This window comes from Scophthalmus maximus, chromosome 15 (genome assembly GCF_022379125.1).
Source record: "Scophthalmus maximus strain ysfricsl-2021 chromosome 15, ASM2237912v1, whole genome shotgun sequence".
Taxonomy (NCBI): Eukaryota; Metazoa; Chordata; class Actinopteri; order Pleuronectiformes; family Scophthalmidae; genus Scophthalmus; species Scophthalmus maximus.
Window position 1 is genome coordinate 10,522,589 of NC_061529.1, and position 23,372 is coordinate 10,545,960.

Genomic DNA, 23,372 nt, shown 5'->3' on the forward strand with positions numbered 1-23,372 from the left:
GTACACGCTGTATCCCTCTCGGCCCCTTCCTCCCTCCCTCCATTCCTCAGTGGAGAATAAAAGTGTCCGGCAGTGTGTGCGTGTTGAAGGGGGGGTTTGGGTGGTAGGTGGTATGGGATATTTGGTGAGAGAGCACTGACTGTTGAAACAGATGCCGGTATGTGTGTGTGCCACCTATGTCAACATGGCCGGTCTCCGGACCCGATGCTGCTCGAAGATAGGACCCTGCCCACAGAGTCACAGAGTCTAGACTCCAGATGTGTTCACATACACACACACACACACACACACACACACACACTAGAACCCACGCACACACACACACACATACACACACTAGAACCCATCCAAGTCCAAAGCAATAATTCTACCAGATGACAGCCGTTTACTTACACACAGTTAGGTACGGATAATAATCCTTCTCTCCTCACTCTTGAAGGAGATTACAAAATTGCAGATTGTCTTGCTCATGACCCACAGAGGACGTCTTCACTGTACAGTAGGTGGGCGTGGAGTGCAGAAACACCCTATCACGATGACATTTGGACGTAGTTAGCCAGTGAAATACCATCGGCCACCACGCACACTTTTGCACAATATACACGCTGAATCAATTTCCCAGCATGAATTTTACAAACAACAATGCACACACAAGCTACCCGGCTCGCTGTTGCTGTGAGAAACTTGATATGGCCATTTCTAACTTTTACCCCACATTCAAGTCGATATTGAATGTGTTGTTTTACTGTGCTGTACATTTAAATAAACCCACTGCTACACTCTCAAAACTGCACAGAAATAAACAGAAACATATGCTGGCTGCATATGCTCAACACCGCGTTATTTAGAGTGTTCTATAGCGGCACGACAACAAGAGTGCTTTTGTGAAAAAAAACCCATGGGTAAGTTGCAACTGTTATACAAAACAAGACTCGGCGAAGAGGAAAAGTAAAGAGTGAAAGTGTTCAGAGCACAGATGCACCCGCTCTCTTGCTATCTCCTGTGCTTGTGGGTATACTGCCGATCCAGCTATTCTTGTTGGTTTGTTAATTGTTTGTCACCCACCAGGTGCCATCTGTCTGTAGTCCCACAGTCCCCGAGCCATGTGGGCCGGCCTGCCTGGCGCCTGCCAACGTCACTGACCTGCAGCAACCGTCCACACCTCCGTCACACACCTCCTGATCCGTCTGGGATAAATAGCTTCTCCCTCAACTTCTGTGCCGCCATCACGGCTTCCCAATCTGTCCTGTGTTAGAAGGGGGGAGAGGGAGGGGGGTGACAGAAAGAGACAGGGAGTGAGGTAGGGAGAGAGAAATGAGAGTAGGGAATGAGTAGATGGATGGATGTAGAGAGATTGAACAAGAGATGGAGATGGATGTCCACGGAGATAAAAGGGTGGGACATACAGTTATAAACCTGCTTGTGCTATCTGATCGGTCTGTTGTCGCCTGCTACAATAACTCAGCGACAACTGTCATATTTGTGGCTCCAAGGCCCGCACACTGCAGATGTCAGAGTGGATTTGAATAATTCAGTTTTGCTCTGACCTTAAAATTAAAGCAACAACAAAATGTGACCAATGTGATCACCAGAAGTTCGGATAATTTGGGATTTTTGGCACAGCATCGACTGCACCTCACCACTTTAAGAAGCACTCTGACAGGCAAGGGAGGTCACCTTCACCTGGTCCTGATGTTGGGGCAGCTGTGTGCTGAAAAATGAGATCAGCTGCTTGCTCACCGGGACGCAGGCGGCAGTCTGGAACTACCCAGGGCCTAGTGTACCAGCTAGCATACGGTGGCCCCGGTACAATAAAGACAGAGCGAACAGCCCCCTCTCTCCCAGCCTGCCTGCCTGCCATCCTGGGGCATGTTGGGTCACCTTGACGACTGGGCCCAGCGAGAGGAGCCTCACCCCACTTCGGGGCAAAGACTGAGGCAGTATGGGTAATGAGGCGTTGCCATGCAAGTGGAACAGCTTTTGAATAACCCCATCCACACACACACACACACACACACACACACACACACACACACACACACACACACACACACACACACACACACACACACACACACACACACACACACACACACACACACACACACACAGTATTCTACTTGTGTTTACAGAAGGGACAACAGCTTGGTGGAGAAAGCCTCTCAGGAGTTCTTAGTCCAGGAAGGAGAAGATTCATGTGCATCATGGTGGAGGTCAGCAAGTCACGGAGAGAGTATTCACGCACCAATAGCTTCAATAGAACATAATAAACATGATATGTGGTTTATCTAAAGCATGCAAAAAGAGACGCCATACTACATGAAGTAAGTTTTGCAATATTGATGGGGTTGGCTCCGACTATTCTTATGAGATTCTCGAGTTTTCAAAATTAACTTTCCACATTCCATGTCTTGTATTCCTCCCCTGCTCTTCAGAATGAATTACTTGTAAGGGTTACAAGAGTTGCAGATCGATCCAATACCAAAACCCAATGGACATTGAATATCGGAGGAGCCAACACATCTAGCTGAGCAAATAGTGTAAATCAGCTGCTCATAAATGTTCATTTAAAAAGGAGAAGAAGAAGATTCCCCAGGCAAAGAACGTCTCCTTATAATGAATGTCAGAGATGAGGTGTAATCATTCTGCATCTTGGTTTCATAAAGAGAGGGAAGGTACAGTATTTACTCAATGTTAAACATTCACTAACAGCCTCCAACATCCCATGAAGCCTTTGGAATCCACAGTCTACTGGAACGACACCAAGTGGGAACTTTCCTGACCACCTCTCCTCAAATACAATCACAACAAACGTACACTTTGTGGACGCAGTACATACAGTATGCTTTTACGGTTGAAAGACTTAAAAGAAGGATTGAGAGGTGGAACAAGGTTGTTGTTTTTTCAGTAGCAGCAAACAGAATAAGACAGAGATGAACCTTAAACTGGTTCATGAAACCAGAAAAATATACCCCTAAGTGAAAAATGAAAACATGAAAGTTGCTGACCACACGGAGACACAAATGTGTAATTTCTGGCTTATATTTTGGCTTGTTTGAAGGGAATAAACCTCCACATAGGGTTCTGCCCGGAATCCATGTCCTATGGTAACATAATCCAAAGTGGCTGCAATACACAGGCTTCATGCCAACATTTGAAATACTGCATATGGGCGATCAAATGTGTTTTTATTCATCCATCGGTGTGTTCAGGTTTACAGTGCTTAAGTGGTGAATGCATTCAACGTGAAGCAACATGTGAACTTTAGTGCTTTATCTCAAGCAGAAAAACTAAAAAGTTCCACTTCATTATTCAGCTATTCCTTCTGTTTGCAATTGGAAACAGCCCTTCACAAATATAAATTGCTCAAAGTCCTGGAAACCACACTGAAATTCCACAAACGCATGCACCATATTGGTATTAAGCTATAAAGCCATATCGTAGGAGAATGGACCACAGGAAAAGTTCTTTCTTTTATTACAGATTTCTGAAGATGATGTATGATTCCAGGATGAGGGCACTTTTTTAAATTTCTTCATCCAGATTTTTTTTTTTCTTCACGTCTGTCTTCTCTGAATACTAATAGCCCATCTCCTGCAAGCTTTGCTGCAGATGCTGGCAGGTCGAGCCTGAAATGATTATCAGAGCCAGATCCCACCGGCCAGCTTTCCAGTAACACTCCTACATGGAGATGGAACCAGAGCTGGGGCTGAGGCTGGAGCAGGCGCTAGGCTGCCAGGGGACAGACGCCAACAGGCCCAAGAAATTAATACCAGCACTGAGGCCTCACGAGGTCCAACAACCATCTCCAGCTGGAGAGGAGGAGAAGAAATGGATGAGTGGCGATGACGTCACGAGACAAGGTAGTTCAAGGGGCCCGGTGCCACTGCTAGCGATGCCTTACCTGGAACTAACTGCGGGAAATCATTGGTTCCTGTAGAGGCCCAGCGATGGAAGCATGTCTTGCATTCACTTCAGTTTGACTGCCAAATTTCTGCACATTCAAATATGTAAATGTGAACCAGCCTTGTCTCTAGTTAATCAGACTTCATTCAAACTAAGACAGAAATGATCTCACACATTACGACCGTGTTGTGCAGCAGAACAACTCATCCCCGAGCCATCCAACAGAAAAGGAGGAGAAAAGTGTGACAATGATAAAAGAATTTAAGCTGAACCACAGTTTTCAAACCAATCCAAACCACAGCTTCCTGACAATTGGCGGAGTCGTCATATTAAGCAATCAGGCATTTGATTCTGTTTGACACAGCAGATTGACCCCCAACGGGCAACTACAACATTTGGAGTTGTGGGGAAAAATTGCTTGATAAGAGACAGATGACTGTATTATTAGTATTAAGCTTGTCATGTGTTTAAGGCCTTTTTTTCCTCACATTTTCCAGCTGGAGCACAGAGCTGTTGTGCTCACACTGTAAAAACTATTAAAATCAAATAGTAGTCACTTTGTGTCGCTGCACATTTGAGAAAAGTTGAGCGTTACCATCATCCGAGTGTTTTGTAACGAGCTCTGGGGAACGATCCAGGCGGTTTACAAGCTGAGATCTTGATTCAGGGTGCCTGATCACAGCAGTGATGGCTTCAACATCAGGAAATCATTTACATTACTTTGGCTCATGGGGAGTTTCAAAGAATCACAGCAAAGTTATTACAACACGAGACTGCTCACATGCATGTACTGTACACACACACACACACACACACACACACACACACACACACACACACACACACACACACACACACACACACACACACACACACACACACACACAGAGAGCGAGAGAGAGACTATTACTAATACTATAGAGCCTTGGAGGGATCTTTATAGATTGATGGCTTCAGTAAAGAGAACTATTTCATTTCATTTCAGAGCTTCTGTGAAAAAAAAGTCAATAGAATAATTTCAGTCTGTTGACTTCAACAGTCAAAATAACAGCATGTATGTCTGCCGTCTAATTAATTATGTAACTCCATAATTAGTGGAGTCAGTGATAAAAACTTCTTAGCGTACAGGCACAATCAATCAGCTCAGTATTTCTTGTAAGACTGATAAACCAAGACAGATTTCTGTCAAAGAAATGAAGGCCAATGTGTTTCAATGAGGATGCTTGTTCCCTTATTCCCATAAATATGTTATCCTCAGTAGTGCCAAAGCTGGATGTCGTCCAACTCAAGCTATGAGACAACATATTTTGAGTGGGCTAGCTAATAATGTTTGCCCCGACTGAATCTGTTTCTGCCCTGGAAAAAGAAGAAGAAAAAAGAAAAACTTTAAGAGTAGGAGGATTTCATGTAAATTGAAGGGAAACTTTCATTTTGTCATGGAAGAATGGAGTCATGTTGTAAGTCGAGTAAAAATCTACGGCAAAACGAAAGACCTCTACTCAGCCGAGTTTACAGTGGGATAAAGACTGAATCTTGCTCACCCACACTTTTAATGGAAACAGACGCCGAACATTCAGCTGGGGAACAAATACACAAAATAGCAGAGCTTCTGTTTTCTTTTTTCACTCCACTTTGCTTCTTTTTTTTTTTATAAACCCCTCCCTAACGCTCCCTGATGGCGTATCGTCCTAAAACTGACCAGGCTTGAAATATGACAAGTTTAATACGTCCTACATCACCGTTGAGCGCGATTGAGTTACTGGGGCAACAACTGGCCGGTCCCGGCCTGCAGCAGGGCCTGTGGAGCGGCAGTGTGAGCATAACCCTCTGTCAAACGGGTTCAGACCCAGAAGGAGAAGACAGAGGTCTGAAGAGGTTGGAAAGGCATGAAGTAAAAAGAGTAAAGCCATTCAAAGAGAAGGACGTTTATCGGGTTTTCTCCGGACTGATGATCACGGCAGCAACTTTGATGACAGGGAAGCCGAAGAGGTTGCTGCTGTTGCTGTGTGGGTGGGTGAGTGGGAGGGCCACCAGGGTAGGTAAAAAGGGAGCGAGAGGCAGACAGGAGGGAGGGCAGGCCTACCAGCGCTGTCACCAGCAACTGCCGTGTTTGGATAAGACCCATGGAACATGTGGGGGGGATCAGCATGAGGCATCACACCTGGAGGAAAAGACAACTAAATCCAGCCCCCAGTACAACAGGGCCCGGCTCCACCAAGTCTAGCCAGCATCTGGAAAGGATATCTGGAGATGCAGCACACTTCACAGGCCCTTCACGGGCACTTCTCACTCCACCTTTGTTACAAAAGAGACACACGGTGGAAGGTTGCGGTGAGAATAACACAAGGGTGAAAATTTGTGCTTAGAAATAAATGTGGTTTTTTTTCCTCAAAGTTTTCCTTCCTCGTCTCCCATCTGCTTGGCATAATGTGATCGTGCTGTTGATAAAATATATATTTTTCCCCTTACGACTGCTAGACTCACTTCACCTGCACTATGCTTTTGCTTGACCCCTCTCGCCTTGAACAACTGTGCACATGCCAACTGTTTTTGGTACAGTACAGCAGCTTCAGTCTGGTTGGCCATCCACTCAAAATGAAACCTTGATACCCATTTCTCTTCGATGTTTTCTGCAAAGGGTTGAAAGTAAGCGAGTTCGCATCCATCCCTTCTCTGAAGTCAAATTCTACACCGGCAATCCTCGACTGTGAGGAATTAGCATCGATGTCAGCAGAAGTTCCAGTTTCCGCAGCAGAATTGTCGCCATTGTTCTGCATCCCGGATGCTCTACCCAAACTCCACAGAATGCTGCGGAAATATTCGCGTTGGTCTGAACGCGTCTTACTCGGCTGACAGTCTCGCGCTGCGTTTAATCATACGTAAAAGGCGAACCCCAGGAAAATGTCCGGAACCCACTTTTCCGGACATTTTCACATGTGAAATAGTTAGTGTACTCACCGCATGTTTGTCTGCGTGCGTGTGTGCGTGCACGCGGGTCCGTGTTGTGACTGGAACAATCCCTGCCACAATGTTTATTTACACAGGACCGCTCACTCACCCAAATACTCAGCCGCTCGGGGCCTTTCTAATCCCTACACAAAGTCAATGGAGCCAGGTTGAGTTGGCGACAGCCACGATAAGATACTCAAACACAAGCTCTTGATCTGCGAGCCGCGGCCTCTCCTTCCCACACCCTCTGTCCCCTTTTCTGTTTCCTCTATTGCAATTCCCAACACCACACGGATCGGAAGTTCGCGGGCGGCGTTCAGGAACAGAGGCGCTATGCGGCTGGATGTCTGTGTGGTCAGTTTTTCAAAATCGTGTTTTCTCATTCTCCTTCAGATTCTTGCAGCACAACATTCGAGTCAATGCAAGATGCCGCGATAAAAACAAACTCAAAACAACGACGACACACACACACACAACCGCTGTCTTGCAAAAGAATGGTATATTTGACATAATGTACTGTTATGGTTTTGCCTAGGTTCACACTCGTGCGGCAAATCCTGGTGTGTGAGTGAGTGTGATCCCGTATGTGCGCATGTGTGTCGACTGATAGAGGTATGCGGTAAAACATTCATTAACATTCCATTCATGACCTCAGTATTATGTCCACAGTGAAGGAGACCATATATTTGCCTTTCACACCTCTCACATGGGATGAGGGAAATGATAGAGCATTATGTGTGTCAGTGTGAATGTGTGTGTGAGCGAGATAGAGGAGCAGAACGGGGGAGAGAGCGAGCAGGAGAGAGCGGATAAAACACAGCTCACTGACACAACATAATCTATCTGGAACCATGTCTCAATATCACAATATTTCACACATTTACGTATCACAAACTTGGCAGCGGCAGCCTTCTCCTCAGATCACTGGAGTTATTTCCGCCTTGTGTGCTGGATGCTGCAGGACCGAGATACAGTTTGCAACGGCACAGATGGGAGAGGCTATAGCTCCGGTAGCACAGTATCGCATGCAAAACTGTTTGGTATGTTTTAACACAGATAAAGCTGACATATTCCGAGGCGTTTCGCAGACAATACCCATGGAGGAACAATCTCCCATCTGGCAGTGCAGTCTCCCTGAAATCCTCTCTGTCATGCTCAATGAGAACTGGAGAGACAAAACATTCTCTGTCTGTATATCAGTCTTTATCAAGGGTGTACCTTGGGCATCGCTCGATATCAATAAAAAACATCACCCCGCAGGCTCAGACAGAGAGAGGGGAAAAAATGGGGGGAATTCAAGTTGTAGTATGAACTCATAAACAATCTCTCCACAGTTTGATGCTACGCAGAAGCAGTTCATGTATTCATCCCGAGGGCATGGCGAAGGGATTGGAGAGAAGCACGGCGGACAAACTTCTCAGCTTTAGCAGCACATGTACAATTTCCTGGTCAGGATCAAATCGATCAGCATTACACTGTGTCCTCCTTCCTGCCCACATTTCAGGAGAGCAGGATTACTGTTCTGAGGCAGGGTCCGCCGGTGCCTTTATGGGAGGAATGTCAATGAAGTTGACTGCTGTACTGCTTCTGTCCACATGATGGTGCAGAGGACAAGTCTCCCTGTGGGCGGCGTGAGAGCTGACATTTACCTTAAGGTCCCTGGACATGCATGGCCACTGCACACGGAGACACACACATGCTCAAACACTGAAGGGGGGGGATGTTGATTTAATATTTTTTTTATATGGGTGTAAAACAGACTTTTAATTCCTTTTATTTGCCAAAGTAAACAGTTTGGATTTCTCAGGCAGTAAACACAGTGTCCAAATAATCACTGTTAATTAATTATGTTTGCACTGTTTGTGTTGAACAGATGCATATTTGTATAAAGGCTTGTGTTGAGTACGGGGTCGAACGCATCCACGTCTACGCTGGTTTTTATTTTAAAATGGGTTTTATTCCCCTCACAGCTGTATGCACACTGTATCCAAACGTGACAACAATCCCCTGACGTTGCTGCCTGTGGGTCAGTGAACAAAGAGCTGCGCCGTCCAATATGACATACAATATGTGCATGTGTGTGCGTGTGTGTGTGTGTGTGTGTGTGTGTGTGTCTGTGCATAAGTGTGTGTTTGTGGTGTGTTTTCATGTCCTGGTGGGGACATCAATCTCACTACATGCTTATCCATGACCCTGGGGAAAAAATGGAGGTCTCCACAGGTAGGACTGCTTTCAGAGGGTTAACGTTGGGTTTTAGGGTTACGGTTACAATCAGGGTTTAGGGTAAAAGGGTGGTGAATGCGTGTCACTGTGTCAAAAGAGTGTCCCTCAGAGAGCGAGTGAAACGAGTGTGTGTGTGTGTGTGTGTGTGTGTGTGTGTGTGTGTGTCCTTCCTGTCTGTATGTAGTCACACCTGTAGTCTCTGTCATGATGTTATCAGACCCTAAACACCTGCTCCAGAGTCTAAGGTCACCAGCTACATAAAACTGCCTCCTAGCACAGTGAGATGGGCAACTGAAAATACACTCTCTTTGTGTGTGTGTGGGTGTGTGTGTGTGTGTGTGGGTGTGTGTGTGTGTGTGTGTGTGTGCGTAAATAAAAACGGGGCTTGTTTTTCTTCTCGTCATTTGTATGCAGCTCATGTCAAGCCGCACATCGCTCACAGGTGTCATACAACCCTGAATATGACCTGACTGGAGGGAGGGGTGAATGGAGAGAAAAACAGACAGAGAGAGAGAGAGAGAGGAATACATGCTGGGTTATAGTTCATGGATGTACATCATACATAGATTGTATGTAAACATTTTGTGTCCATCTTTGTGCACAGGGAATCTTTATACTGCACATGTTATCCCTTTGTCTTTTCTATATCTATTAACTTTTCCACATTGTTTTCCCACAGTACCACGGTTTTCATTTGACTTGTAAGAAAATGTAGAATAACACTGTGTTGCAAATAAAAAAGCTGGACATATTAACACAAGTTCTACAGTCTTATTATCTGTATAAAAAAAAAAATGATGAAAACAAGCTCTCACTCTACAGTCAGTGCGACAGTCAAGGGCTGATTTTGGACGTCAGCAAACAGGTAAAGCTGAGGTGCAGTAGCAGCCAAAAGACTACCGGATTCTGAAAACAAATTGCAAAAAAAAATAATAACTAAATGAATGTTTACTTGACTCATGCATATTCTAACTCATTCATTCATTCATTTATTTACCCATTCACAGCTACTTATCCAGTTCTGTGTTACACCGGTAATGTGACTTTCTGCTGCATGTTCTGTGGTCCAGGCAATCTGGAGATTGAGGGGGGAAAAGTACAAGGTGTCATGGTGACATCCTACAATAACTACATGAAACACCTCACCTCACCTTTTCAAAGAAAAAAGTCGTACTGCTCTAAGGTCATCCAAGTTATCTGAGCTCCTCGCCCATGAAGGTGCGCCCAAAAAAACTGCAGAGGACTCTGATATATCATCCATTATGCTTTCGGTTGCTTTCTTAAGCTTCTGACTTTCACTTTTGTACTCCCACTCACTCTATGCATCAAAACACTCTTTTTTACAAAAGAGAATCATGGCCTCAGATCCGGACGCACCGATCTTAACCTCGACCTCACTGCTCTAAACAGTGACAACTGTCAACTAAGGTGAAACCAACAGGACTAAATCAACAGTGAGACAGAGAAAAGCAGACGCCACCAGTTCCAGCCTGCAAACAAAAAAAAACTTGATCAATGAAAACCAAACACATAACAGGTAACAAAGACCTTGGCAGGGTCCGGCTTGATAAGAGGACGAAGCTCTGACAGATTTTATGGGTTTGGTTTACTACAACCACGGGACTTGAGTCTGAAAAATCTTTGTTAATAAATATCAATTAGAATTTTTATATCCGAGTGTGTGTATATAATTATATTGGGGAATTTTGTGTTATATTTTTTAAGAATACCAGGTTTGCTTCACCTTTTAAAGAATAATCCTCTCCTGTTTGTTATCGTCCAAGCTACTCACTTTTGATTGGCCCTTTCCTGTCTTATGGTCAACTATTTTCAACTAGAAAACGTCAAAGTATCACACCACGACACTGCTATATAGCTGCTTTCTTTAAGTAAATCCAAATTTCAAATCACGCTGAACGTATATTTTAAAAATCTTTGTTCGGCTAATTATTTTCCTATTAATTTTTAAAGTAATTTTTAAAATGCATTTTTCAACAAAATAAACACCATGGGAAGTTTCCTTACTTAAGACAAATTTTACTTCTGTGAACAAACAGCAGTGTCTCTGCAGACTATTTTCTCCAACATAGTCAATATTCTGCCGTCAGCCGTGAACACAGATAATTAATTGGTGAACCGCAGTTATTAATAAACAAGACAGGCCACAGAATAATATCCTCCAGGTTTACAAAGCAAAAAGTGAGAAAAACAAGTCCTATTGTGAAACAGGTTCTTAACGCGGCCGCAGGACATCACCGCATTGGTCGGATTACTGTGTGAAGATAGCACGGGAGAATTTCCATTTCATTGTCGTGCCTGTTGGTGCTTTATGCTCAGAAATACTTCCACTTCCAAAACCTTAATGACGAACAAGAAGGCTTTTCTGATTGAAAACAATTCCAGCACTTCAAGCCATAACAAAAATCATGACAAGAGCATTTTCACCAAAAGGAAGACATTTCACGCACTACGAGCCTTTTGTGATATCCCCCCATCTTACCCTCCCTCTCTCTCCCTGTCTCTTTCCTTTGTGTGTGTAAATCATCTCTTCCCTGCGGCCTGTCTGTGATCATGTTGATGGGAAACAAAGAAATCATCTTGAATGGCACATTAATTTCCTCCATTCTCCCCCTGCCCTCTGCCTAATGAAATCCCCTCTGCCACGGGGCCTGAGGAGCCACACTGGCGAGCCGTCACCAGCCAGTAAATATGTTTACCTTGGAGCACCGCGCTAATGGACTGTTTACTAGGGGGAGGCAGCGAGGGGTGTTCCAGGGACCAGGCAGCCTTGGGTCTGGGGGTGTGTGTTCCTCCGACCACATGACAGCTCCTTCGCTCCCCCCGTCTCTACAGAACCAACAAGACCGCCAACCACCTGATCTAGAGTGGCTGTCACCAACAAAGAGCTCAGATGGAGGAGCAGAATGCAAAGCAACATGACTTGATTACTCTGAGGTGAATTAAATCTCAAATCTGAATTGTGACTACTTAGGGTAAATTCAGCATTCAGACCTTTTCCTCACAGGGATCAGGCCCTCTTGTCAGCAAGCATTTGATTTGCTTTAAGAAGGCTTCAGTCTGATTTAATAGGTTTTCTCTTACATTTCCCCAAATCATTTTTATATCGCTTGCCGTATATATCTAGGTTGTCTTGTTTCACCAATCTTGTTCATGAATTCAGACTTGGAAATCTAGTTCTTATAAAAACTGGCTTGCTGTTCTGGCTAATACTGTTGGCTCGTAATAAATGGAATGCTATCAAAGTCCCCCACATCAACAGTTTCAGAGTTTGTGGCATGACACTGCAATTCGTGCAGGGGTCATCAACCCTTCTCTTCTGTGCTTGATCCTGAAAACACGTAGGACATGTTGCAATAAGGACCAGGCATACAAAAAACAAAATATATAGAATGACGCTGCAAAACACCACCACCACTGTCACTTACTCAAGAGTGTCTGAAACAAAAAGCACAAATGAAATGATGAATATAAATGGATGCTGAGGTCTAAAGCTACATGGACACCAGGTGTATCCATGGGTGTTCAATAAAACTGATCATGAATTTGTGTAAAGCCTGTATCAGCTCAGTTACTGTTCGACAAACACCATGCAGCACGTGATGTCTGTAGTGCTGCGTTGGTCTGAAACTGTCATCCAAGCATCCGGATACCCTGCAACAAACACGCAGGGGCTCTTAAACCATCATCGGACAACTCCTGATAGAGTTATGTGAAACTTGCCCCATGTGACGAGGTCGTAGAGATGTTGAGGAGACGTTGCAGATGCTGAAGTCTGCCAGAGCTTTAGCCATTTCAAACGCTCATCACTACACGCCTGCACATCAACAGTTAGCAATCTGTCAAGTCTCTCATTTTTAACATTATGTGCAAAATGCAGATTTAGAGTTTGCCTCTTTCATTTGTGACACTGTGGTGAAATGTTGCTGAATCCTTTATCTAGGATAAGAAAATATCTAACACAAAGTAATAATCTAACATTTATCTTTTATATATATATATATATGCTAATGGTGCTCTCTGTGCAAGAGCCTTAAAACTGCAAGCCAAGTGAATTATAAAAGTGCATATGACATAACATCACTGAATCAAGGACGTATTTGGCATTGGAACAAAAAATGTGAAATTAAACGGCTGAAGCGAAATAAACTGCAGCTTTGATTTTTTTCAGACCAACTTCCATTCGTGGGTGCAGACATTAAAACGACGAGCGGCACACTGTACGACCAATTTATTTTAGGGATGTAATGTTTAGTAAAAGAAGGTTATAAATGAAGTTCCCAAATATTTATTTATTCAAGCATTCAGATTCAAATCAATGTCCTGACTGCTGCAGTGAACCTTCACAGTCGATTTGCAGGTGGAGGTGAAACTTAATTTCTGCTCATATGATGGCGTTTGTGTCTGATGAATATGCACCGTATATACGTGTCAGTATATGGATGTGCATACAGATGTGCTTTTGGTGTGCACCTAGTCACACGCCTTACCATTCCAAGGGCAACTGCAGCAGCAGCCTGCGATAACGCCCCCCGTCTCATCTACGGGTGTCTGGCGCCTGGCAGCACTATCAGTGACTGTGTGCCTAGATGTGTCCCTGTGTCCCACACACACACACACACTATCACACAGAGAGGGCCCTGCAGCTGGTGACAGGCTGCCTCTCTCCGACTGCTGCCAGCCTGTACAACACATAGCTCTCTATCCAGCTCTTATCTTCATTGATTTCCTCCCCTGCCTCCAAACTTAGATATGCACTCTTTAAAAACAGGCCAACTGCAGAGTACGGGCCCTGAGAAGGCAGAACATTTTTCACGCCTAGTGGTGGTGAGTGCAAACTATCGGCACTACGGCATTTAGGTTTCCTAATTTTGGTGCAATTTGTCCGAAAGCATTTGCGATTATCTGCTGGATGGTGGTTGGATATTGCATGCGACTCGACGTGTGGATTGGATGAAAGCAGCTGCTACGTGTGCAGCAGGGGAGTTTACTGTGATGTATGTGTTGGCACTACGTTATGTCCATATATTGACATGGTCATGAATTTCCATGTCAAATGTCTCAGCAGGATATTGCTGGAGGCAGTGATTTCAATCCAACCGAGATGGAAGACTCAGAGCCCCCTCCCCTTCACCTCTGCAACATTTCATACTCCTCCGCTCTCATCCAGAGTTTTCGTTTTTCCCAAGGATTTTTTGCCTCTCTTTTTCTCCACATCCCTCTTTCTTTCACTCTCCTCTTGGGTCTTGCTACTCATTCCACCCCACCCCACGTTCTCCTGCCCCTCCCCCACCACCCAACCACATACACACACATTCACCCTTTATGCCGGCAGACTCCATCGATTGATTTCCCCTCACTGTGACACATTTGGTGCAGCCGCATGTGGCCTATTAATTATATCCACAGCAGACTCTCGTCACGCTCCCCTTTCCCCAACAATGAAAGCCCCCGCATGCAGAAACATGCATGCATACACACACACAGTATATATATACACTACCCTCAGAGCAACCAGCGGTCTACTAGACATCATCCATGACCCTGCAGAACGCCCTGCAACCACTGGATTTGGCTGAGAAGCTAATGGACAAGGGTGGGGGGATCAAACCTGAAGCATTTGAGTGGAGGCAAACAGGCAGTGGCAGTTGAGGCGAGGTTGGGCCCATGTTGCGTGTAATCTGGCTAACATCTGTTAGCCATCATGTGTGTGGCTCCCTTTAAAGTCCAGAGTGGACTAAGAGCCCGAGGAGGCAACCCTGCACCCCTGCTCCCAAGCTTTTAGTGGTGCTGCACCAAATGTCTCCCTCTCCGCAGACAGACAGGCAGATCGGGAAAGAACCAGAGCGAGTAAAGAGGGCAGCGAAGACAGAGGCTGACACGCACTCAGCAGAACACAACAGCACTTAGCGCATCGGCTTTTTTCCTTCACTTCGAGTGTGTTTGTGCAATTGCCTGCGTGTGTGTGCGCGCGCTCACTTGGCAAACAATACAGTAAGCCTTCGCTGCAGGCCTCTTACAGCCTCAAAATCCCGGGTTTTTATATTTAGCTCATAATCACTATAATTTCCAAATTAGATACAGGCTGGCCAAGTACACATTCCTTCTGTACAATAGCCCTAAATGGTCGTCCCATCATCCTCGGAGACAATCTCCGGAGAGAGACACTTTAAATATTAGAGTGATATTCAAAGACAATCCACAGTGATGGAAACAAGCGGAACGCACCAGACAGCTGCTGTTGAGGATGTGCGGGTGGAGGGAAGGGAGGGGAGGGCGACGCAGATTAAGAGAAGATTACAGAGCCTTTCCTTCTAGGGCCTCCATATTCCAGATTGACAATGTGGCGGGATTGGGAGATCAACCTGGAGATTTTCATCTGAAAAGATGTTTTCCATCAGAGATTAATGGTTGTTATTATTCATTAACTTTTTTTGTTCCCCACTGCTCTCAAAGCTTTGTTTAGCCTGCTGCTAGAACTGTGAGCAGAGAAGTGGAGGGAAATGAGGGATAAGAGACAAACAGAATACAGACGACAATCAGTAAGAGGAAAGGAGGAGGGAAGAGACGGTGGAGACGCAGCGTTGAGAGGCATTTCTTGGCATGAGAGCTAAGACCATACATTACATCTTGCTATAAACAAAGGCTGGGGTTCATGCATTATTTACTGGCAATAATACTGAAGAATGCGTGCTATGGACCAATACATTAATAGTGTGATCATCTGGAGTTTACACTTGCTCATACTGTATCTGCTGGTTTGTTTGTGTACTCGCACTGATTAGGGAAACCACCGGGGGTTGTCCATACAATTGCATGTGGGAGGATAGAAATGCAAACATGTTGTTTGCTGCCTGTTGTTGTTTTTTGCCGTGTGACGCGCAGTTTGATGACATAATCTTCGTTTAGAAAGTAATTTTACAGTAGAAATTAAAATTAAATAGGAATAAAGATTGAAAACTGAATGGGCATGTTGTTTCAGTCGTCATCTTTCTTCAGGAATTTTTTTTTTTTTTTAAAGCAAACAGACCGATGGTGGAGATGAAATTTAAATGCAAGACATTTGTTAATCCTATCGACACTATCTGATTCATTTTGCATGCAGCCAAAGTAATTATAACATCAGAAATATTCTTTCTGGGTCCTTGCCCATTGCCATGCTCTATAATTAGAGAAAACAGCACAGCACAGCAGCGCACCAATGGGGTGAATGAGGGGGTTCTCCCCAATATCAGAGGAAGAGACCATGAAAAGAAGTAAAAATATTAATAAATAAGGGGGAAAAAAGGTCCCAGATACCCCATGGTTATTGATCTCAGCACAGGGGTGGTGCAAAGTGTGTGTGTTCCATTCTTTTATGTGTTGCATCTGTGCATACATGTGTGAATGTGTGCACATGTCAGTTTGTCAGAGTGTGTGTGTGTGTGTGTGTGTGTGTGTGTGTGTGTGTGTGTGTGTGTGTGTGTGTGTTCACAGATACACCCATGCCAAAGAGGAAAAGTCCCACAGGGTGAATCAATAAATAGTGCGAGATAATGGAGGCCTGCTCAGACAGCTGTGTTCTGCCTCTCTGTCTCTCTGTTTGGACGGACGGATGGATGGATGGATGGATGGATGGATGACTGAGTGAGTGAGTGAGTGAGTGAGTGAGTGAGTGAGTGAGTGAGTGAGTGAGTGAGTGAGTGAGTGGAGGACTAGGCAGGCTGGGGGACTTCAGCTAGGCCATGTAGCATCCTGCCAAGGCATAGTTTGCTATGTACTGATCAATGGACAGCACCAACTCACTAAACAACAAACACTAAACCCTTAAAGCGTTAATGTGTCATTGTTCTCATCCTCTATCAGACACAAACCATGTGAAACTCAGAAAAACAAACTTTAAAATATAGATATACAGTTAATTGTTCATTTCTTTCCATACATCGTCTTCATATCACATGAAAGCGGCACATAAATTCTTATTAGAGCTTAACAATCAACCGAAACCTCCAAAACTCAGGATCACATTCTGCAGATATAAGTTTGGTAGGGAACAAAAAAGAAAAAATCTTTTAAGTGAAAATAAAATGTCTGTGTCTGAAAATTTCAACCGTACCAATTTTACCATTACATTTGGGGTATTTTTTTAACCTTATACAACAGACTTTGAATTTTGAATGTTTGGTTGTTGAAATCGATCAAAGGTCATAAAATTAAATCTAAATATTTGAAATATCAGATAGATCCTTAAATCAGGTTTGTCATCCTCTTTTCTCAAATGAGTTATGCTGAAACACCCCCTGCCCACACACCCACACAAACACACACACACACTCTCTCTCTCTCTCCCCCCCCCTCCCTCTGCCAGACTTCATGATCAATACCAATAAAAATTAAAGCTGCGAGCAGCGATGATCGGGCCCTCGCACTCTCGCCGTCGGGGACGCGCCGGCAGCCGCTCTCCACGCGTCCGCCGGGTCTCGCGACGGCCGGTCGGGACGCGACGATTTCTCTTCACCACCCTAGGGAAGCGGGCTCCGGAAACCGTCCAGTGGCAAGAAGCGGCCCATGTCGCGGAGTGGACGTCCCCAACCCCCCCTTGCCCGGCTCCCCGGGGGTCCTAAAAATAGGCGGCGAAGTGTACGTACACTTCAAAATACCTTAGAGCTGAGGTCAGGGTATTCCAACTGGACAAAGGCAAGGTGGTCTCTTCCACCCGGCCAGCACAGTCCTCCTCAGTGGGGGGAACATGTCCACTCGGTGGAAGTGCAACCTACCCCAGGGGCCCCCGGGGCCCCTGGTACCCCTGGGTTACCCCCCGGCACCCCTCGGGCCCTCCTCCCAAAGTCGGCAAGTGAGTTTTGGGCCGATTGGACTCTTGGCCCCCGGGGGCCCCCGGGGGCCCCTTGTGCCAAAGCCCCCGGTGTCGGCAAGTGAGTTCTGGGATAATTGGACTTTTGGCCCCCGGGGGCCCCTGGTACTCCCGGGCCCCCCTCAGGCCTCTCCCCCCGATGTCGGCAAGTGAGTCCTGGGCTAATTGGACTTTTGGCCCCCGGGGGCCCCTGGTACTCCCGGGCCCCCCTCAGGCCTCTCCCCCCGATGTCGGCAAGTGAGTTCTGGGCTAATTGGACTTTTGGCCCCCGGGGGCCCCTGGTACTCCCGGGCCCCCCTCAGGCCTCTCCCCCCCGATGTCGGCAAGTGAGTTCTGGGCTAATTGGACTTTTGGCCCCCGGGGGCGCCGGGGGCCCCTGGTACCCCGCCCCAGAGTCGGCAAGCGAGTTTTGGGCAAAAGGGGGCCATTTACCCAGAGTGGACAAATATTCCTCCGATTGGACATATTTACTGTACCGTACTGTACTACCATGACAAGTTCTGCGATGTCGACAAATGTACCACGAAGCGGACACCCAAAAATTTACAAAGTGAATGAAGTGGACAAAAAGGTCCATCAGTTGGACAGGTGTACGAGTTAGGGAAGTGGTAGGGGCCCCTGTGTCCAACGGCAATACCCGGGGCCCCCCCCCCCAGCCCAGAAAGGAGTGATAGCGCCACCGACAGGCGCAGTGGCTTCGGCACACTTTGCGTCCAATTCGTGATCTTAGTCACAGCCATATGACACCCTAACAGGGACGCAAGTCCATTGTGATGACCTTTGACCAATGGCAGGAAAATGCCCATTCATTCTCAGCCACGAAGTGGAAAATTCCCTTACCCGTGTCCCGTAGGAGGAGTTCGTCAAAGTGCGTCGCCTTTCGTTCACTGCTTACCCCAAGGTAAAATCCAAAATGGCTGACTTCCGGTTGGGCGGAGCTAATTGCTCCAAGAGGCTTTTTGGTAGGTCGTCGGGAGGTACATGAGCCGACCGAATTTGGTTCTTCTAAGTCAAATTTAAAGGTGTTAGAATTGACTTTGAAATGTTGTAGGGGGCGCTATGGAGCCATTTTGACACAATTGGACAAAAGACACATATCAGACATATTGTCTTGCCACTCTGAACATGTCTGCCAAGTTTCATGAGAAACAAAGCATCATAAGTGCCTCAAATATGTAACGTATTTGATGGCGAACAGGGCGTCACCATGGCAACAGCGTTTGACATATGGTCAAAAATTTCACAGTACAATATCAGCCATGTCTCACAACTAAGCTGACCAAATTTGAGGTTTCTCCAGTGAACCTGCGAGGCAGAGGACGTAAAAGAAGAATTTCAAACTTCCTATCACCATTAGGTGGCGCTATGACTTATGTCCAATATTGACATGTAGATGTGTTTAGGGTGGGACTGTTATCACGCCTGAGAAGTTTGGATCAGATTAGACCATGTAGCTTTGATTTGGAGCAACTTCCTGTTCATGGTGAATCACGCTTCACCGCGGCCACGCCTTTCGATGTGGAGTAAATCTTTTGATATCGTTTGATCAGGGATGCCTCCTCTACGCGTTGCTAAAGTTTGAGGCGGATCCGAATAACCGCCTAGGAGGAGTTCGTCAAAGTACGTCACCTTCCGTTCACTGCTTACACCAAGGTAAAATCCGAAATGGCTGACTTCCGGTTGGGCGGAGCTAATTGCTCCAAGAGGCTTTTTGGTAGGTCGTCGAGAGGTACATGAGCCGACCGAATTTAGTTCTTCTACGTCAAATTTAAAGGTGGGATAATTGAATTTTAAATGTTGTAGGGGGCGCTATGGAGCCATTTTGACACAATTGGACAAAAGACACATATCGGACATATCGACTTGCCACTCTGAACATGTCTGCCATGTTTCGTGAGAAACAAAGCATCATAAGTGCCTCAAACATGTATCGGTATTTGATGGCGAACAGGGCGTCACCATGGCAACAGCGTTTGACACATGGTCAAAAATTTCACAGTACAATATCAGCCACGTCTCACAACTACGCTGACCAAATTTGAGGTTTCTCCATTGAACCTGCCAGGCAGAGGACCTAAAAGAAGAATTTCAAACTTCCTATCACCATTAGGTGGCGCTATGACTTATGTCCAATATTGAAATGTAGATGTGTTGAGGGTGGGACTGTTATCATGCCTGAGAAGTTTGGATCAGATTAGACGATGTACCTTTGATTTGGAGCAACTTCCTGTTCATGGCGAATCACGCTTCACCGCGGCCACGCCTTTCGATTTAGACAAAATCTTTTGATATCGTTTGATCCGGAAGGCCTCCTCTACGCGTTGCTAAAGTTTGAGGCGGATCCGAATAACCGCCTAGGAGGAGTTCGTCAAAGTACGTCACCTTCCGTTCGCCACCTACGCCAAGGTAAAATCCAAAATGGCTGACTTCCGGTTGGGCGGAGCTAATTGCTCCAAGAGGCTTTTTGGTAGGTCGTCGGAAGGTACATGAGCTGACCGAATTTGGTTGTTCTACGTCAAATTTAAAGGTGTTAAAATTGACTTTTAAATGTTGTAGGGGGCGCTATGGAGCCATTTTGACACAATTGGACAAAAGACACATATCGGACATATCGCCTTGCCACTCTGAACATGTCTGCCAAGTTTCGTGAGAAACAAAGCATCATAAGTGCCTCAAATATGTAACGGATTTTATGGCGAACAACGCGTCACCATGGCAACAGCGTTTGAGTCGTTTCAAAAATTTTCACAGTATAACATCAGCCATGTGTCACACCTAAGCTGACCAAATATGAAGTGGATCCAATGATCCTGAAAGGCACAGGATGTAAAAGAAGAATTTCATACTTCCTGTTACCAGTAGGTGGCGCTATGACTTATGTCCAATATTGACATGGGAATCTGTTCAGGGTGGGACAGTTATCATTCATGAGGAATCTGGTAAAGATTTGTCCAAATATGGTTGAGTTATGACGATTCCAATTTTGTTAGCCGTTAGCTCGTAGTTTTTCAATAGCCGCGCGGACGGCTTCCGACGAAACGTCACCGATTTTTTTATATGACATTGTCCAATATGTATAAGTGTACTGAGCAAGTTTGAGGTTGATCGGGTGAATCTGCGAGGCAGAGGAAATAAAAGTAGGATTTGTCACGTTAAATTGCCAGTAGGTGGCGCTATGACTTATGGCCAATATTAAGATGGAGATGTGTTGAGGGCGGTCGTCTTATCATACCAAAAAAGTTTCGTACAGATCAGACCAAGCACCTTCGATTCAGAGATGTCACTATTTGCACCCGAAAAGACTCCCTTACATAAGGGGGCGCTATGGAGCCCCATGGCCACACCCAGTGCCAGGCCTCTGGGTCTGAGTAGCGGGAGCAATTTCTGACGTGTGTGCCAAATTTCCTTCGTTTTCGCATATGGGAAGTGCCTGAAAAGTGAGCGAACGATGCTGAAAAATAAGAATAATAATAATAATTAAAGCTGCGAGCAGCGATGATCGGGCCCTCGCACTCTCGCCGTCGGGGACGCGCCGGCAGCCGCTCTCCACGCGTCCGCCGGGTCTCGCGACGGCCGGTCGGGACGCGACGATTTCTCTTCACCACCCTAGGGAAGCGGGCTCCGGAAACCGTCCAGTGGCAAGAAGCGGCCCATGTCGCGGAGTGGACGTCCCCAACCCCCCCTTGCCCGGCTCCCCGGGGGTCCTAAAAATAGGCGGCGAAGTGTACGTACACTTCAAAATACCTTAGAGCTGAGGTCAGGGTATTCCAACTGGACAAAGGCAAGGTGGTCTCTTCCACCCGGCCAGCACAGTCCTCCTCAGTGGGGGGAACATGTCCACTCGGTGGAAGTGCAACCTACCCCGGGGGCCCCCGGGGCCCCTGGTACCCCTGGGTTACCCCCCGGCACCCCTCGGGCCCTCCTCCCAAAGTCGGCAAGTGAGTTTTGGGCCGATTGGACTCTTGGCCCCCGGGGGCCCCCGGGGGCCCCTTGTGCCAAAGCCCCCGGTGTCGGCAAGTGAGTTCTGGGATAATTGGACTTTTGGCCCCCGGGGGCCCCTGGTACTCCCGGGCCCCCCTCAGGCCTCTCCCCCCGATGTCGGCAAGTGAGTCCTGGGCTAATTGGACTTTTGGCCCCCGGGGGCCCCTGGTACTCCCGGGCCCCCCTCAGGCCTCTCCCCCCGATGTCGGCAAGTGAGTTCTGGGCTAATTGGACTTTTGGCCCCCGGGGGCCCCTGGTACTCCCGGGCCCCCCTCAGGCCTCTCCCCCCCGATGTCGGCAAGTGAGTTCTGGGCTAATTGGACTTTTGGCCCCCGGGGGCCCCGGGGGCCCCTGGTACCCCGCCCCAGAGTCGGCAAGCGAGTTTTGGGCAAAAGGGGGCCATTTACCCAGAGTGGACAAATATTCCTCCGATTGGACATATTTACTGTACCGTACTGTACTACCATGACAAGTTCTGCGATGTCGACAAATGTACCACGAAGCGGACACCCAAAAATTTACAAAGTGAATGAAGTGGACAAAAAGGTCCATCAGTTGGACAGGTGTACGAGTTAGGGAAGTGGTAGGGGCCCCTGTGTCCAACGGCAATACCCGGGGCCCCCCCCCCCCAGCCCAGAAAGGAGTGATAGCGCCACCGACAGGCGCAGTGGCTTCGGCACACTTTGCGTCCAATTCGTGATCTTAGTCACAGCCATATGACACCCTAACAGGGACGCAAGTCCATTGTGATGACCTTTGACCAATGGCAGGAAAATGCCCATTCATTCTCAGCCACGAAGTGGAAAATTCCCTTACCCGTGTCCCGTAGGAGGAGTTCGTCAAAGTGCGTCGCCTTTCGTTCACTGCTTACCCCAAGGTAAAATCCAAAATGGCTGACTTCCGGTTGGGCGGAGCTAATTGCTCCAAGAGGCTTTTTGGTAGGTCGTTGGGAGGTACATGAGCCGACCGAATTTGGTTCTTCTAAGTCAAATTTAAAGGCGTTAGAATTGACTTTGAAATGTTGTAGGGGGCGCTATGGAGCCATTTTGACACAATTGGACAAAAGACACATATCAGACATATTGTCTTGCCACTTTGAACATGTCTGCCAAGTTTCATGAGAAACAAAGCATCATGAGTGCCTCAAATATGTAACGTATTTGATGGCGAACAGGGCGTCACCATGGCAACAGCGTTTGACATATGGTCAAAAATTTCACAGTACAATATCAGCCATGTCTCACAACTAAGCTGACCAAATTTGAGGTTTCTCCAGTGAACCTGCGAGGCAGAGGACGTAAAAGAAGAATTTCAAACTTCCTATCACCATTAGGTGGCGCTATGACTTATGTCCAATATTGACATGTAGATGTGTTTAGGGTGGGACTGTTATCACGCCTGAGAAGTTTGGATCAGATTAGACCATGTAGCTTTGATTTGGAGC

General features: G+C 46.4%; 1 long non-coding RNA gene across 9 annotated transcripts in view; it reads right to left on the reverse strand.

The window, feature by feature from the left end:
* The window catches only part of LOC118285852, a 147,190-nt gene that overhangs the window by 48,348 nt on the left and 75,470 nt on the right, over window positions 1–23,372 (reverse strand). For 6 of the 9 annotated variants that reach the window (XR_007032171.1, XR_007032176.1, XR_007032175.1 and 3 more), the window contains one exon: window positions 1,066–1,246. The exons of 2 other annotated variants lie outside the window; for them this stretch is intronic. This is a non-coding gene — a long non-coding RNA (uncharacterized LOC118285852). The remainder of the gene's footprint in view (window positions 1–1,065; window positions 1,247–23,372) is intronic. One more of the 9 variants, XR_007032172.1, reaches the window with a different exon arrangement.